Source organism: Panthera uncia (genome assembly GCF_023721935.1).
Source record: "Panthera uncia isolate 11264 chromosome B3 unlocalized genomic scaffold, Puncia_PCG_1.0 HiC_scaffold_1, whole genome shotgun sequence".
In the NCBI taxonomy this organism is placed as follows: domain Eukaryota; kingdom Metazoa; phylum Chordata; class Mammalia; order Carnivora; family Felidae; genus Panthera; species Panthera uncia.
In genome coordinates this window covers 42,145,751-42,159,880 of record NW_026057582.1, presented here as the reverse complement: position 1 = coordinate 42,159,880, position 14,130 = coordinate 42,145,751, and the positions used below count along the sequence as shown (strand labels likewise).

The following is a 14,130-nucleotide window of genomic DNA, read 5'->3' as shown; positions in this document are numbered from 1 at the left end:
GGCCATTGGTCTTCCTGACTTCTCTGAACATTGACCAACAACTTCTGGAAAACACCTGGTCACAAGATCATTCTTTTTTTTTTTTTTTTTTAATTTTTTTAACGTTTATTTATTTTTGAGACAGAGACAGAGCATGAATGGGGGAGGGTCAGAGAGAGAGGGAGACACAGAATCTGAAGCAGGCTCCAGGCTCTGAGCTGTCAGCCCAGAGCCCGACGTGGGGCTTGAACCCACAGACCGCGAGATCATGACCTGAGCCGAAGTTGGACGCTTAACCGACTGAGCCACCCAGGCACCCCACAAGATCATTCTTAAAGACCAATTTAGTTTGGTATATCTTAAATTCCTTCCAATACTCTAGATTTCTGCACTTTAGTGGAAGAATCCAAAGAAACTCTCCCACGATCTAGTTAGGGATTATACTCAATACCAGTGTAGATATTTATCATTTAAAACTCCCTAAAACTAAATAAACTCTGAATCCCAGGTGTAGGATATGCCTTAAAGGTCCCAGAGTGATTAATAATTGTAAATGATATGAAGCCTTATCTTTCATTTAACAGACTAACCATATTCATGATATACTTCTAGATGAACTGAAATGCTATCTCCTATGAAGACTCGTAAACACAGAATCAAATGAGAAAAAAATAAACTTATTTTTCGCTAATTCTCAATATTACTGCCTTGTTTCTTTAAGTACTTATAGCAGACATAGCTATCTTTGCCTCTTTTGGCACGGTCTTTGCTTGGAGGGGCCATAAATTGCATGAGCCTACCTCATGGCCACAGCTAATGACTAGAGCTAGACATCTAACCAAGGAGAGCCAGTCAAATTTTTTATCTTGTGAATTTGAATCAAGAGATGAAGAGTATTTGCCAGCACTGGAAGGCCATGTGTGGATGTGGGAGTGGTGGCCATGTTTTGTGACATGTGAGATGAATAGAAGCCAAAGATCCTGCAGCCCCAGAAACACAGCATAGACGTCATTCCTGAGGACCTACCAGGAGCCAAAATGCCAACTCAGCTTTAAATCCTATCCTTGGATTCTGCAAGCACCAGATCTTTACAATAAACTGCTCTTTATTTGTACTAGTTTAAGTCTGTCACCCGCAAACAAAAGTGCCTTGGGAACGGCATATCTTCCTGTGCTGGAGAACAGGCTGGGTATCTTCATTTGCCTCTATTGGTAGCCCAGCAGAACGCAGTGTTTGACACAGTAAGGACTCAGCAACTTGGTTGAACTTTATGACTGTGACTAACCATTTTTCACTTTCAAACCTTTTAAATGTGTTCTACCATACAACTTAACTCATCCTTAGAAGACCACTGTTGTGTCTAGTTTCTTTAATAACAGAAAAGCAAAGTTCAAAAAGCCCACCTGTCTTATAAGCAAGAAGAACTGTTGAGAAGGTACACAGTGTGATTTAGAGGCAACCGCAAGCCCTCATATTTACTCTTCCCCCCCCCTTTTTTTTTATTTTGTGGGTCTCTGAAACACTATTAGAATCACTCCTGAAGTTGTTCTCTTCTTCCAAGTTGTTAACTAAAATACAAATATCTTGGCCAATATTTCCCAAAATGTGTTTTGCCAAACTCCAATCTCTCAAGATCCTCCCTGAAAAAAAAAATAAGAGAGGGAGACAAATAAGTAAGAGAGCCACAGTCTATTACCTTCTCATGTTGGAGACTCACAGGCACTATAGCATACTAAAGGCTCTGAGAACTCCTGCAGTGAAGAAACCTATTTAGGTTGGGTTTGGTGGAGGTGAGAATGGCTGACTCATTAAGGAAACTGCCTGGGGGGCAGGGGAGCAACTGGGTGGCTCAGTCAGTTAAGTGCCCGACTTCAGTTCAGGTCATGATCTTGTGGTCTGAGAGTTCTAGCCTGGCATCGGTCTCTCTGCTGTGAGAGAGGTGCCTGCTTCAGATCCTCTGTCCCCCTCTCTCTCTGCCCTTCCCTTGTTGCACTCTCTCTCGCTCAAAAATAAGTAAACATTAAAAAAAATAAACAGGAAACTGTCCGGTGAAGAGGAATGACTCTCTGTCACCCACCGGTTGTGTAACTTAGACAAAATGAGGATCACAGGAGCCCCTAACTCATAGGTTTAGTGGGAGAATTAAATGAAGTAATGAATATAAAGCACCTAGCACCTCAGCAACACAGAAGCAGTCCACAAAGATTGTGTTTTTTTAAAGATTTTATTTTAGGCAGTCTCTATATCCGACACGGGGCTCAAACTTACAGCCCTAAAATCAAGAGTTGCATGCTCTACTGGCTGAGTCAGCCAGGCGCCCTGATAAAAACTGTTTTTATTATTATGTAGCTTTTTCTAAACTCACTGAACCGTGCTTTTAAACACAAGTCATTTACTAACCTCTCAGAATATCTACTGTGGAGGAAATTAGGAGGAAGAAAAGCTGTTTGAGAGGCAGGAAGCAAGAGGCACTGAAAGGAGAAAGAGAAATAAACAAAAGGTAACTTTGCTTATTCTATAATTCTGTAATTTAGCGACGAGACATTTAGGTCCAGCCTCTTCTCCAATCCTAGTACAGTGCCAGGTTTACAGCAGGCATTTAACAAAAAAGCTTGCCATTTAATTAACTAAAAATGCAAATAGCAAATTTATTTGAACTCTTCTGCCCCCCACCTTATATTTTAACCCATTTCAGAGCAAGAGAAAAACCCCAATCTATTAAAAGTCCCTGGAAGTATTGATCATCTGGACATTCCAAAGCAGGCCTCGAGTTAGTTTTCAGGGCTACAAAAATACTTCTGGGGCTGCAGGGCCGGCTAAGCCAAGGCAAATGCATCTCCACACCCGCCCACTTTCTTTAGGCTCTGAATTTAGGGTCAAATTCTAACGCCAGGATGAAAGCAAAATCAAACTGCAACACCCCTGCTAGTTAGAAAACAGAGTGAACAAGCAGAGGTTCAAGTGCAATTTTAACTGCTTTTCTGCCGGGGCTGTATGCTGGGATGTGGCCGGCACCACCTCGGCCCTGCAGAGGAAATAGCAGCATGCATTCAAAAGGAAAACGATAATTGCTCAGTGGAGAAAAACAACATAAAAGGCCCTTCATAGTATTGTTTCAGAAACACCCAAATGAAGAACGTATAATTGGGAGTAAACAAACCCAGCTCTGGCTGAAGTTTGATGAGTATCTCGAAGTCTCAAACCCGTCCCCAAGTATTCATGTCTGGTTACATCTGTCAGTGCTTTTGTGGCCAGCCCTTCTTGGCTTTTCATAAGATAGATAGGTGGAGACTAAGACAGACAGATGCATACAGAAGCATCTTACAAGGGCCTTTCAAATATATATATATTTTTTAACGTGTATTCATTTTTGAGAGACAGAGTGTGAGTGGGGGAGGGTCAGGGAGAGAGAGGGAGACACAGAATCGGAAGAAGGTTCCAGGCTCTGAGCTGGCAGCACAGAACCCGACATGGGGCTCAAACTCACAAACCAGGAGATCATGACCTGAGCTGAGGTCGGATGCTTAACCGACCGAGCCACCCAGGCGCCCCTCAAATATATGAATCTTTAAAAACTCCCTCATGTGTGCTATGTCCCTCATCCCTGGCAGCTCCAGGAAGGCAGACCCATATTGAGGATTTGAGAATGAATGGCAAGAAGGACTACAGAGCCAAAGGCAGTTTGCCTAGTTTTCAGAATGAGAGAGACCCGGAATCTCAACTCTAGACTCCCACATAGTAACAGTTGAAATGCACTCCACCTCCCCAGTCTAAATCTACTGAAGGTAACAATATGTAAGCTTGCAGGTGTTGAAATGAGATAGTATATGCAAAATATCCAGCATAGGGCAGGGCACAGAGCCATAATAGCTAGCATTTTAGTGAGCCCTGTGTGCCAGGAACTGTGCTAAATGCTTTAAATGCATTATTTCACTTAATCCTCAAAATAACCGTTTATAAGTACTTGAATGTATTATCTCCTCTTTGTAAGTAAGGAATCCCAGCTTTCGAGTCACTAGGTAATTGGCCACAGGAATCCATCTAGCCAGGTTTTGAGTCTATGTCGGACTGACTCCAGAGACCTCACTCTTGGCTTCCACATACAATGGAGTCAGGACAGTAGTTACTTAGTTTACTGAGAACCATTGTGTGCCTGGAGCTTCACAAGTTTAACAAATAACTCATTTAATATTTGTTATAGCACACAGCCAATTTTGCCTTCCATTTTACAGATGGGGACATTAAGGCATCAAGAGATTAAATATGACCCTCAGGGGGCGCCTGGGTGGCTCAGTTGGTTAAGCGCCAACTTCGGCTCAGGTCATGATCTCACAGTTCGTGAGTTCGAGCCCCGCGTCGGGCTCTGTGCTGACAGCTCAGAGCCTGGAGCCTGTTTCAGATTCTGTGTCTCCCTCTCTCTGACCCTCCCCTGTTCATGCTCTGTCTCTCTCTGTCTCAAAAATAAATAAACGTTAAAAAAAAAATTAAAAAAAAAATATGACCCTCAGGTTGGGCTGGCCACATAGGTCTTCAACCCTGTGCTTAGAAGGACTCAGTGCTTGTTTAGTGCCCTGCTGTTGCCATCTTGAAATTCTTAAGCATCTTTGAAGGGACTACATATATATATTTGTATTGGGTCCCACAGATTAAGCAGCCAGTCCTGCCTTCAAACCTTTTCCCACCACACTGCACTTCCATGGACAGAGTGAGGGGGCCACTTTATTCTCTGAAGGCAATACTAGAAGCCTTGTGCCTTGACGATCCTAGAAACAGATGCCCACAAAATTAATGTTGGCAAGCGCTGCCTAATTAAGGACAGAGCCATCTCAGAAAATGAATGGAATAGTGCTGGAGTTGTAGTTGGAAATAAAAAACACCCTGCCTTCTTGTAAGTACTCTTTAAAAGGAAAAGAAACCCGGGTCCGTGCTTTCAAAGTGTTCGTGGCAACAGTGCCCTATATTTGCTATCAGAGAAGAGGTGCTCTGATCTGTATCACAGCTGGACGCCACCATCCTGCCCAATGAACTCTAGAGAAAGAATGCCAAACACATAAGAAGACAAATGTTTACCATGGCATTGTGGCCCAGCTGCCGGCTTAATTTAACACATAGTATACGGTAAGAACTTGCAATTGGGTTAGTTTAATATAGGTAGGGAATGAGCACTTAATCACTATCAAACCTTGGCAGAAAACACCAAGAATACCTCCAAACAGTTGTCAGAGTACGCCCATCTGTCTTTATCTCTTGATTCTTCTTAGTTACCCTTCTATTCTCTTACTACAGGCGGGCTGTGTTCAAATGGTAGGAATCACAGCGGTTGCCCACAAGGCTCACATCCTTGCAGCATGCAACCAACATGGAAAAGAGACCATCACTTCCCCAGCCTCTTTGTATCAAATCACATGGAGAGGTTCTGATTGGCCCCACCTGGGACAAAGCTTATGCATTAGACCAATCAGTGTGAACAGGGGGATTAGGGATGCTGTGATTGGTCAGTTCTGGGTCATGTACCCACCTATATGAAGCCAGGTGGACATTCTGATTGGCAGATAAGATTGCTCCATTTATTTATTATTCTTCACTTATCTGCAATTCAAATTTATCTAGGCATTCTGTATTTTATCTGATAACTCTACCTCCAGAACCAAGGGAAAGAGCAAGAGCAGTTCCCAATAGAAAGAAAGATTGTGGACCAACAAGAACGACACTTGACGAAGACAGCATTCAGCTCAGTCTTACTGGTTCACACCTGGTTTGGAAAGGCTAGGTCTCAGTCCCAAATTCCAGGAGAAAATGCTGAGTTCCAGTTAAAACCCCATTTTCAGGGTCACACCCTGACTTGTGAGGTAACATACTACTTGAGGCTCTAAACTGATTATGTTTGACACCACTGACTTCTGTGTTGAAAGCTCTTCAGGGGCGCCTGGATGGTTCAGTTGAATAAGTGTCTGACTCTTGGTTTTGGCTCAGGTCATGATCTCACCAAGCATGAGCTGGAGCCTAACTTGGGGCTCTGCGCTGACAGTGCAGAGCCTGCTGGGAGGTTTTCTCTCTGTCTCTCTCTCTCTCTCTGCCCCTCTCCCACTTTCTCTAAATAAATAAACTAACAAAAAAGCTATTGAAATTCTACTCAAAATTTAAATTCATTTCTTTAGTGGAATGATTAGTAATGAATCCGGCTTGATCACAGTACTTATGTCATGTATATATTTGGGTTTGTTACATTGAAAGTATGAATTTTTTTTCTTACAAACCAGGATATACTTTTAAAAAATGTTGAACAGAAAAAAAAATTTTTTTCTTTTGCCAAAGGCCTATACAGTCTAATCCTGTTGCAGAATTAATCTATTTAATTGAAAAATATTTAAGGGAACTCTAGCCAATGGCTCAGATATTGCAAACAATATCAAATGGAATTAAATTATTGTACAAAAGGAAAATTTGGATGGCCCCCTGTAATATGTTGAAATGTAATTTATTCTTGAAAACCAGGCTCAAGCATTTTGACCTGAAGGTGTATTTAAAAATGAAGATAAAAAAATTTCCCTTTCTTCCTCTCTCAATCTTCTGGCAGTCCTTTTGCCCTCCCTTGGATTCTAATCCTCATGTAAAACATGATAATAATGTAGGAAAAAAAAACCTAGAACAGCACTGTCCAGTTAAAATAAAAGAGAGCCAAATACGTAATTTAAAATTTTCTAGTAGCCACATTAAAAAAGTAAAAAGGAAAGATGAAAGCAATTTTAACAGTATATTTTATTTAACCTAATATATTCAAAATGTTATCATTTTAACATGTTATCACTATAAAAATTATTGAGGACATAGTTTATATTCTTTTTACATTTATAGTACATCTAAACTTGGACACTAATTGGAAATATTTGATCTGTATTTCGCTTTCACAAAATTTATATTTGATTTATATATTTTTATATGTTATAAATTATATTTTTATGATTTTTTAATATACCCAATTTGTTCCAAAAATAGTTAATCATTTTCTAATAACTGAATTGAGTTTCATTTCAGATGTGTCATCCATGGTCCACTTAGGAGACAAACCACATCAGTATTTGAACGCAGAGAAATTAATCCAAAGAATTGTTGGCTATACAAAATTATCAATTTGGTAACTAAACAGGCTAAAAAAGAGAGAGTTGAGAGAACTGTATGCTCTCACTGACATAGCAACTGCAGGAAGCAGTGACCACGGCTAGGGCTGCGGAAATAAAAGGAAAGGACTGGAATTAATAAAACTCAGAAACTTAAAAGTGGGGCCCCAGGAGATAAAAGTCAGCCTAAAACTTTCTCTAAAGAAAGAAGCACTGCTTGCCTGCCATTGTGCCAGCATTCGGAGGATTTCTAATTAGCCCCAGTAAAACTGTTATATGCATTTCCAAACATTCTACTGCCAGGGCTAATACATTTTTACATGGCAGCTGAAATAAGTCTAAACTATTCATAGGTATAAAATTAAAAGCATTAAGCTGATGAAGAGATGGACTGAAAAGGTTCTTGAAATTTTCATAGGAGGAAGAGATACTCCCCAAAGTTGCCTTGTTCAGTTTTAGTAATTGACAAATGATCACCTCAGTCAGAGATTAGCAGACTATGGGATGGGGATCAAATCTGGTCTGCTACCTGTTTTTTTTTTTTTTTCCTACCTGTTTTTATAAATAAAAGTTTTATTGGAACACAGCCATGTTCACTTATTTATGTATTGTCTATGGCTGCTTTTCCACCACAATGATAGAGTTCAGTAGTTGCAACAAAGGTCATATGGCCCTACAAAGCCTAAAATAGATACCATTTTGCTCTTTATAGAAAAGTTTGCACAACCCCGATGTAAACTTTTGCTAAAATAAATGTTTGTTTAAACATGATCTAGTAGCAAAGAATTTCCTAATATGCCAGACAATATATGTCTGTGTAGAGCACAATCCAATCAATCCTTACTCTGGGTACCCCAACACTTGTTTCTTAATGTTGGCTTGCTTTAAGCTTTCCCCAAATCTTAGGAACTGCATAATATCTGCAAGCATATGAATTAAAAATATCCTGGCTACTGGCATTATCTCCTCTGGATTTCTGAATTCTACTGTACATATTTTTTCATGGAATATGATCTAAACTTAAGAGTAGAGTATATCCATATATTTCTTTAAATAATAAACTCCCTCGGGGCGCCTGGGTGGCGCAGTCGGTTAAGCGTCCGACTTCAGCCAGGTCACGATCTCGCGGTCCGTGAGTTCGAGCCCCGCGTCAGGCTCTGGGCTGATGGCTCGGAGCCTGGAGCCTGTTTCCGATTCTGTGTCTCCCTCTCTCTCTGCCCCTCCCCCGTTCATGCTCTGTCTCTCTCTGTCCCAAAAATAAATAAAAAAACGTTGAAAAAAAAATTTATAAATAATAAACTCCCTCAAAATAGAAAAAGTAGTCAATCAGTATAAGAAATAGAAATAAAAAGCTCAATACAGATATTATGGGGTAAAATATATCTTATTCATTGTCAAAGTCAATTGCAGTGCAAAATTATATTTAATTTTCCATTCATTACAGTAAAATTGCACAAAGTCTGAGTCTTTCCAAATAATTTTTAACAATATAATTTTTCCAGAAATGGGAAAACCAGGATCTTTACAGAAATTTTAAAGCTCTAAGATTTTTAAAAAATTCAATATTTTGTTTAGGTTCCCATGTAGAAAGCTAATGTGTATACTTTTATGGTCTTAGGCAAAATCTGTGACTCTTAAAGAGAAAACAAAATCTAGACTGCTCTCTTGGACTTTTTAATAACATTCTTTTTATTGTACTTCATCATGTGGGTGATCCATTTCTTTATCTAAAGTCACAGCCAGACACATAAATGAACAAGAAGGCAAATAACCACCAATGTTATTCAGAACATAAACTAATTCTGAAATTTGGGCATGGTCCCTTTAATAAAAAGCTTACCATTGTGGGAATAATAAACTTAGTAATAAGCCTTCCTCTTCCTCTCCCTCTCTCCCCTTTTTCCCCTCTTTCCCCTCTTTCTCCTTGCTTATTTCACTCAGCATAATGTCTTTAAAGTTAATCCACGTTGTAACATATGTCAGAATTTCCTTTCTTTCAAGGTTGAATAATATTTCATTGTTAGAGTTGCAATTAAAAAAATGTCACTTTTAGAAGGGGAAAGATACACAAAAGGATAAGTAAAGACACAGAGAAATTAAATAATAAAAGCAATAAAGTTGACTTACTAAAATTGCATACAATTTGTATCCTGCCAATACAGAGTATGTATTTTTTATGATTATAAAATGTGTAAAAATGATGATACATTTGACTACAAAAGAAAAAATCCTTAAAACTTAGGTAAGAGTATTCACAGACCACAAGAAAATTACAAAGAAATAACAAACTAATGACTAAAATCATCTTAAAGTTTGGAAGTTAAGAAATATTTACCTAAATAGCCTCCAAATCAAAGAAATTTAAAACTGACATTGCGTGCTATCTAGAAAGCATGGAAAGCGTAATTCACATTACATACTTTATATTAAAACAGCTTAATTATATTCAGAGAAAAACACACAGCCTCAAATTCTTTCATATTTGAAGAAAATTGAAAATAATTTAAACTCACTGTTATGGCCTGAATTGCATCCACCCAAAATTCATATGTTGAAGTCCTAACCCCCATACTGTATTGGAGATAGGGACTTTACAATGGGTGTTGTATGTAGGGGATGAATCACAGGAATCTACTCTCGAAGCCAAGACTACACTCTATACACTGTATGTTAGCTAACATGACAATAAATTATTTAAAAAAGAAAGAGGTCATTGGGTACAGTGAGGTCAAAAGGGTGGGCTCTAATCCAATATGACTGGAGTCCCTATAAGAAGAAGAAATTTGGACATACAAAGAGACACAAGGGAGCCATACACGCTGCAAAAGACCTTGTGAGGCCATGATGAGAAGCCAAGGAGAGAGGTCCTGGAAGAAATCAAACCTGCCAACATCTTGATCTTGGACTCCTGGCCTCCAGAACTGAGAAAGTAAGAGCATACATTTCTGCTGTTTCAGCCACCCACTCTATTTTGTTATAGAGGCCCTAGCAAATTAATATATTCATCTAAATAATTAGTAAAAAGAAATAAAATAAATCAAAGAAAGTATGCAGTAGGGATTTAAAAAGACAAAACATAAAATTGATAAAATAGAAAACAGAAAACTAGAAGAAGAAGAAAAAATGATGTTATGACAAGAGCAATAAAATCAGTAAATTATTACTGGAGTAAGAAAAATAGGAAATATGCAAGATTAAGAATAAGTTCACAATCACAAATATAAAAGAGATGAAAATAATTAAAGGGATGTACATTGGGAAACCCTGTGGCAACAGTTTGATAATCTGGAAGAAACAGATGATTTAATAACAAAATAAATTACAAAATTGACCCAAGACATAATGAAAAACTTGAAAAGAATAATCACCATATAAAAGATTACAAAGGTGGGGTGCCTGGGTGGCTCAGTCGGTTAAGCGTCCAACTTCGGCTCAGGTCACAATCTCGCGGTCCCTGAGTTCGAGCCCCGTGTCGGGCTCTGGGCTGATGGCTCAGAGCCTGGAGCCTGCTTCCGATTCTGTGTCTCCCTCTCTCTCTGCCCCTCCCCCGTTCATGCTCTGTCTCTCTCTGTCTCAAAAATAATAAAATAAACATTAAAAAAAATTAAAAAAAAAGATTACAAAGGTGATTGAAGATTTATTAGTTTTTGTTTTTATTTTTTTAAGTTTATTTCTTTATTTTGGGGTGGAGGGCAGAAAGAGGGAGAGACAGAATCCCAAGCAGGCTCCATGCTGTCGGCACAGAGCCCGACTTGGGGCTCAAACTCATGAACTGTGAGATCATGACCTGAGCCAAAATCAAGAGTCAGACGCTTAACTGACTTAGCCACCCAGGTGGCCAGAAGATCTACTGGTTTTTTAAAAAAACTGTCAGGTGACTTTACAGCTGAAGCTCTATCATTTAAAAAATATATTCATATGATTTTATAGCTGAGTTCAACCTAATCTTTGAAACGATATCATTTTCACTATTTTAGATAATAAAAGATAAAAATCCCCCCAATGTGTTTCATTATGCTATTATATTACATAACAATGTAATTCTAAAACCTGACCGAGATGGAAGTATCTGTCTGAGAAAACTTGGGCCCTCAGATTAACCTCAGCATCACAAAAAGGGGGAAACTACATACCAAGTGTCTCTTGAGGTAGTGCAGTAGGAGGTACCTAGCACCACCCATAAATATTCTTGCCAAGGGAGGAAGGAAGGAAAGGGAGGGAAAAAGGGAGGGAGGGAGGGAAGGACAAATGTAAATTTAATTGAGCTTACAGATGTACTCGTTTACAGAAGATGGGGGGGATAGAAGAATAAGCTGAACAGTGCCAGGAAGAAGCTAAGAGCCAAGTCCAGAATTTGGGGAAATCAACAGGGTCAGTGACCTGGTCCTTTCAAAAATCTAAATGGTAAGAATAAAAGGGAAAGGGATGCACTACAGATTAAAAGAAAATTGAGAAATATAACAGCGAAGTATGCTGTACATTCCATTTTTGGTTTCTGATTTGAATAACCAATAAAAAGTCATTTTTTAGATCAGTCAGGGGAACTTGGTTAGGGGTCGTGTTATCCAATACCAAAGAATTTTTGTTAATTTTGTTAGTTGTAGAAATGGCCTGTTATATTTAAAGTCTCCTTACCTATTAGATGTGAATAGTGAAGTATTTGTGACATTCTGTCTGAAATTTGATTTTAAAGACTTCAGAGCGCAGGGTGCCTGGCAGCTGGTAGAACATGTGACTCTTGATCTCAGAGTCATGAGTTCTAGCCCCACCTTGGGTGTAGAGATTACCTAAAAATAAATAAATGAATAAATAAATACTCCAGAAATAAATTTTAAAAAGCGTCTATGTGTGGTGGAGGAAGTTACATTGATGAAATAAAACTGACAAAGTGATTGAAGCTCAATGATGAGGGCACAGGAGTTCGTAGACTGTCCTCACCACTTCCGTGTATATTTGAAAAGATCTGTAATTAAACTTAAACAATAAAATTCTAAAATTCAAGAAAAAATGTTCCTACTCATAGTTTTGGTACAAATAGATATTGCCCAAGTTTGCCAATGTGAACATTTATCATTATTTAGGAAGTTAGGTCTTGTATCTCTGACTGAGACAGACAGATACTTGGGGGTTCCTAGTTTAACCTGTATAGTTAGTTATACATAGTTTTCAAAAATGAGAACGAAAATCATACAGTAAAAATGGATGTGGAGGGGCGCCTGGCTGGCTCAGCTGGTGGAGCATGCAACTCTTAATCTCAGGGTCATGGGTTCAAGCCCCATGTTGGGTGATAGAGATTACTTTAATAAATAAATAAAACTTTTGGAAAAAAAAACCAGATTTGGGGAAGATGTGGGAATAAATATGTCTGAAAAGCCAAAAAAGAAAGCAACAGCCTCTGAAGACACAGGACAAGTTCACTGTATTGTGTTGTGTAAGAATGAGAACTTGAGATTCCCTACGAAGAAATAAATATCATCCAACTTCCTACCCGAGCAAAAGGCAGCTTAGTAGGAAAGGAGGTAACATGAGTATTTTTAAGATTGCATTCTTTCTAGTATACTCCATGTCTAAATCTTACAAAGAGATGTCCTTAGTTACTTCTGAGCTAGGAGACTGTAAAGTCTAACCAGACGGGAGCACCAGGGTGGCTCAGGGGGTTGAGCATCTGACTCTTGGTTTCGGCTCAGGTCATGATCTCATGGTTCGTGGGTTGGAGTCCCATGCCTGGCTCTGCAGTGAATGGTGGAGCCTGCTTGGGTTTCTCCCTCTCTCCCTGTCTCTCTGCCCCTCCCCTATTCGTGCTGTCTCTCTCTCTCTCTCTCTCTCTCTCTCTCTCTGAATAAATAAAGCTTTAAAAAAGTAAAGTCTAACCAGACATTTGTTAGGCATGGCTCACTCAGGTCACTTGCTCTGTACCCATCCTGCCCACTAAAGTGTAAGCGTCATGAGGGCAGGGACCATGTCTACAGTACATAATCCCATCCCTTCTACAGTGCCCGAGCATGGTAAGTGCTCGCTGAGTATTATTTAACAGACTGATTGAATACCTTTTTGTTATAAAATTATTTCTCAATCTTCTCTAATGAATTTTATACGATAAGAGATTGTTTTCATTGAGAAATGGCATACAAAGGGCTTTAGCTCCCCTGCAGATTACATACGAAAATCCCCATAACCATTTGTTGTTCTTACGGGACTGCATGGACTCGAAGGACATTTATAATGCCAAATAATGCAAGAACTCCACCGTCACCTAGAAGTTTCGAAACCTTGAGAAGTTTCCTCCTGGTGTGCCTAAGAGTATTCAGGCTCAATCTGCACGCGGAATGTACTGGCTTACGTTGGTATTTTTGTCTTTCCCCACCTCCCCCCCGTAAGTGACACTGCAGTTTCTTTTCAGGGTCATCCGCGATTCCAGCAGTCTTTTCGGTGTGCGGAAGAGAGCTGTACGTGCTTCCCCCGGCTCTCACAGCTGTAATAAGAGACAATCCCCGCAGCACAGTACAGGTTCTCAGCAGGATAAAAGCTGGTTTCTATAAGGTAATATTTCTCCCTTGAGAAAGTATAGTTTGTAACTCTCGCACTATCAAATTTCTAGGTCATCTTTGCTTGCTGGGAAAAAAGAATCCTTATGAAGGGACGTTGCTCCCTGGAGGGAGAAGAAGGCAACCATCTCCCTCGCCCCCAAACTGCCCCCGCGTCCCGGAAGGATGGCAACAATGGGCCACGCGGAGGCCGCCGAGCTGTTGGGCAGAGGTGGTCTGGGTGACCACAGAAGGGAAGATCCCTTAAATGGATTGACTCCCACGGCCTTCGCGTAAAGCTCTTGCCAACTGACCAACGCGGTCATCAGCCATGCTCTGATCAGTTTCAAGTTGTTGAAGTGGCTCAGCGGATTAATAGGATATTGCGCTGGCTTTCTCAAACGCACACGCCTGGAATCATTTAATGCCAGTTTCAAGGGCAAAAGGAAGGAGATGTGCTAGCACGGCCAGTGAACAGAGAATGAGGGAGCCCCCATCGCCACCACCAA

General features: G+C 39.8%; 1 long non-coding RNA gene across 1 annotated transcript; it reads right to left on the bottom strand.

The window, feature by feature from the left end:
* Positions 1-688: 688 nt before the first annotated feature.
* On the bottom strand, positions 689-13,812 carry LOC125908762 (uncharacterized). Its single transcript, XR_007453430.1, has 3 exons — positions 13,351-13,812; positions 11,733-11,884; positions 689-1,619 (listed from the first exon to the last, which is right to left on the bottom strand). It is a non-coding gene; the product is annotated as an uncharacterized LOC125908762 (long non-coding RNA).
* Positions 13,813-14,130: the final 318 nt, after the last annotated feature.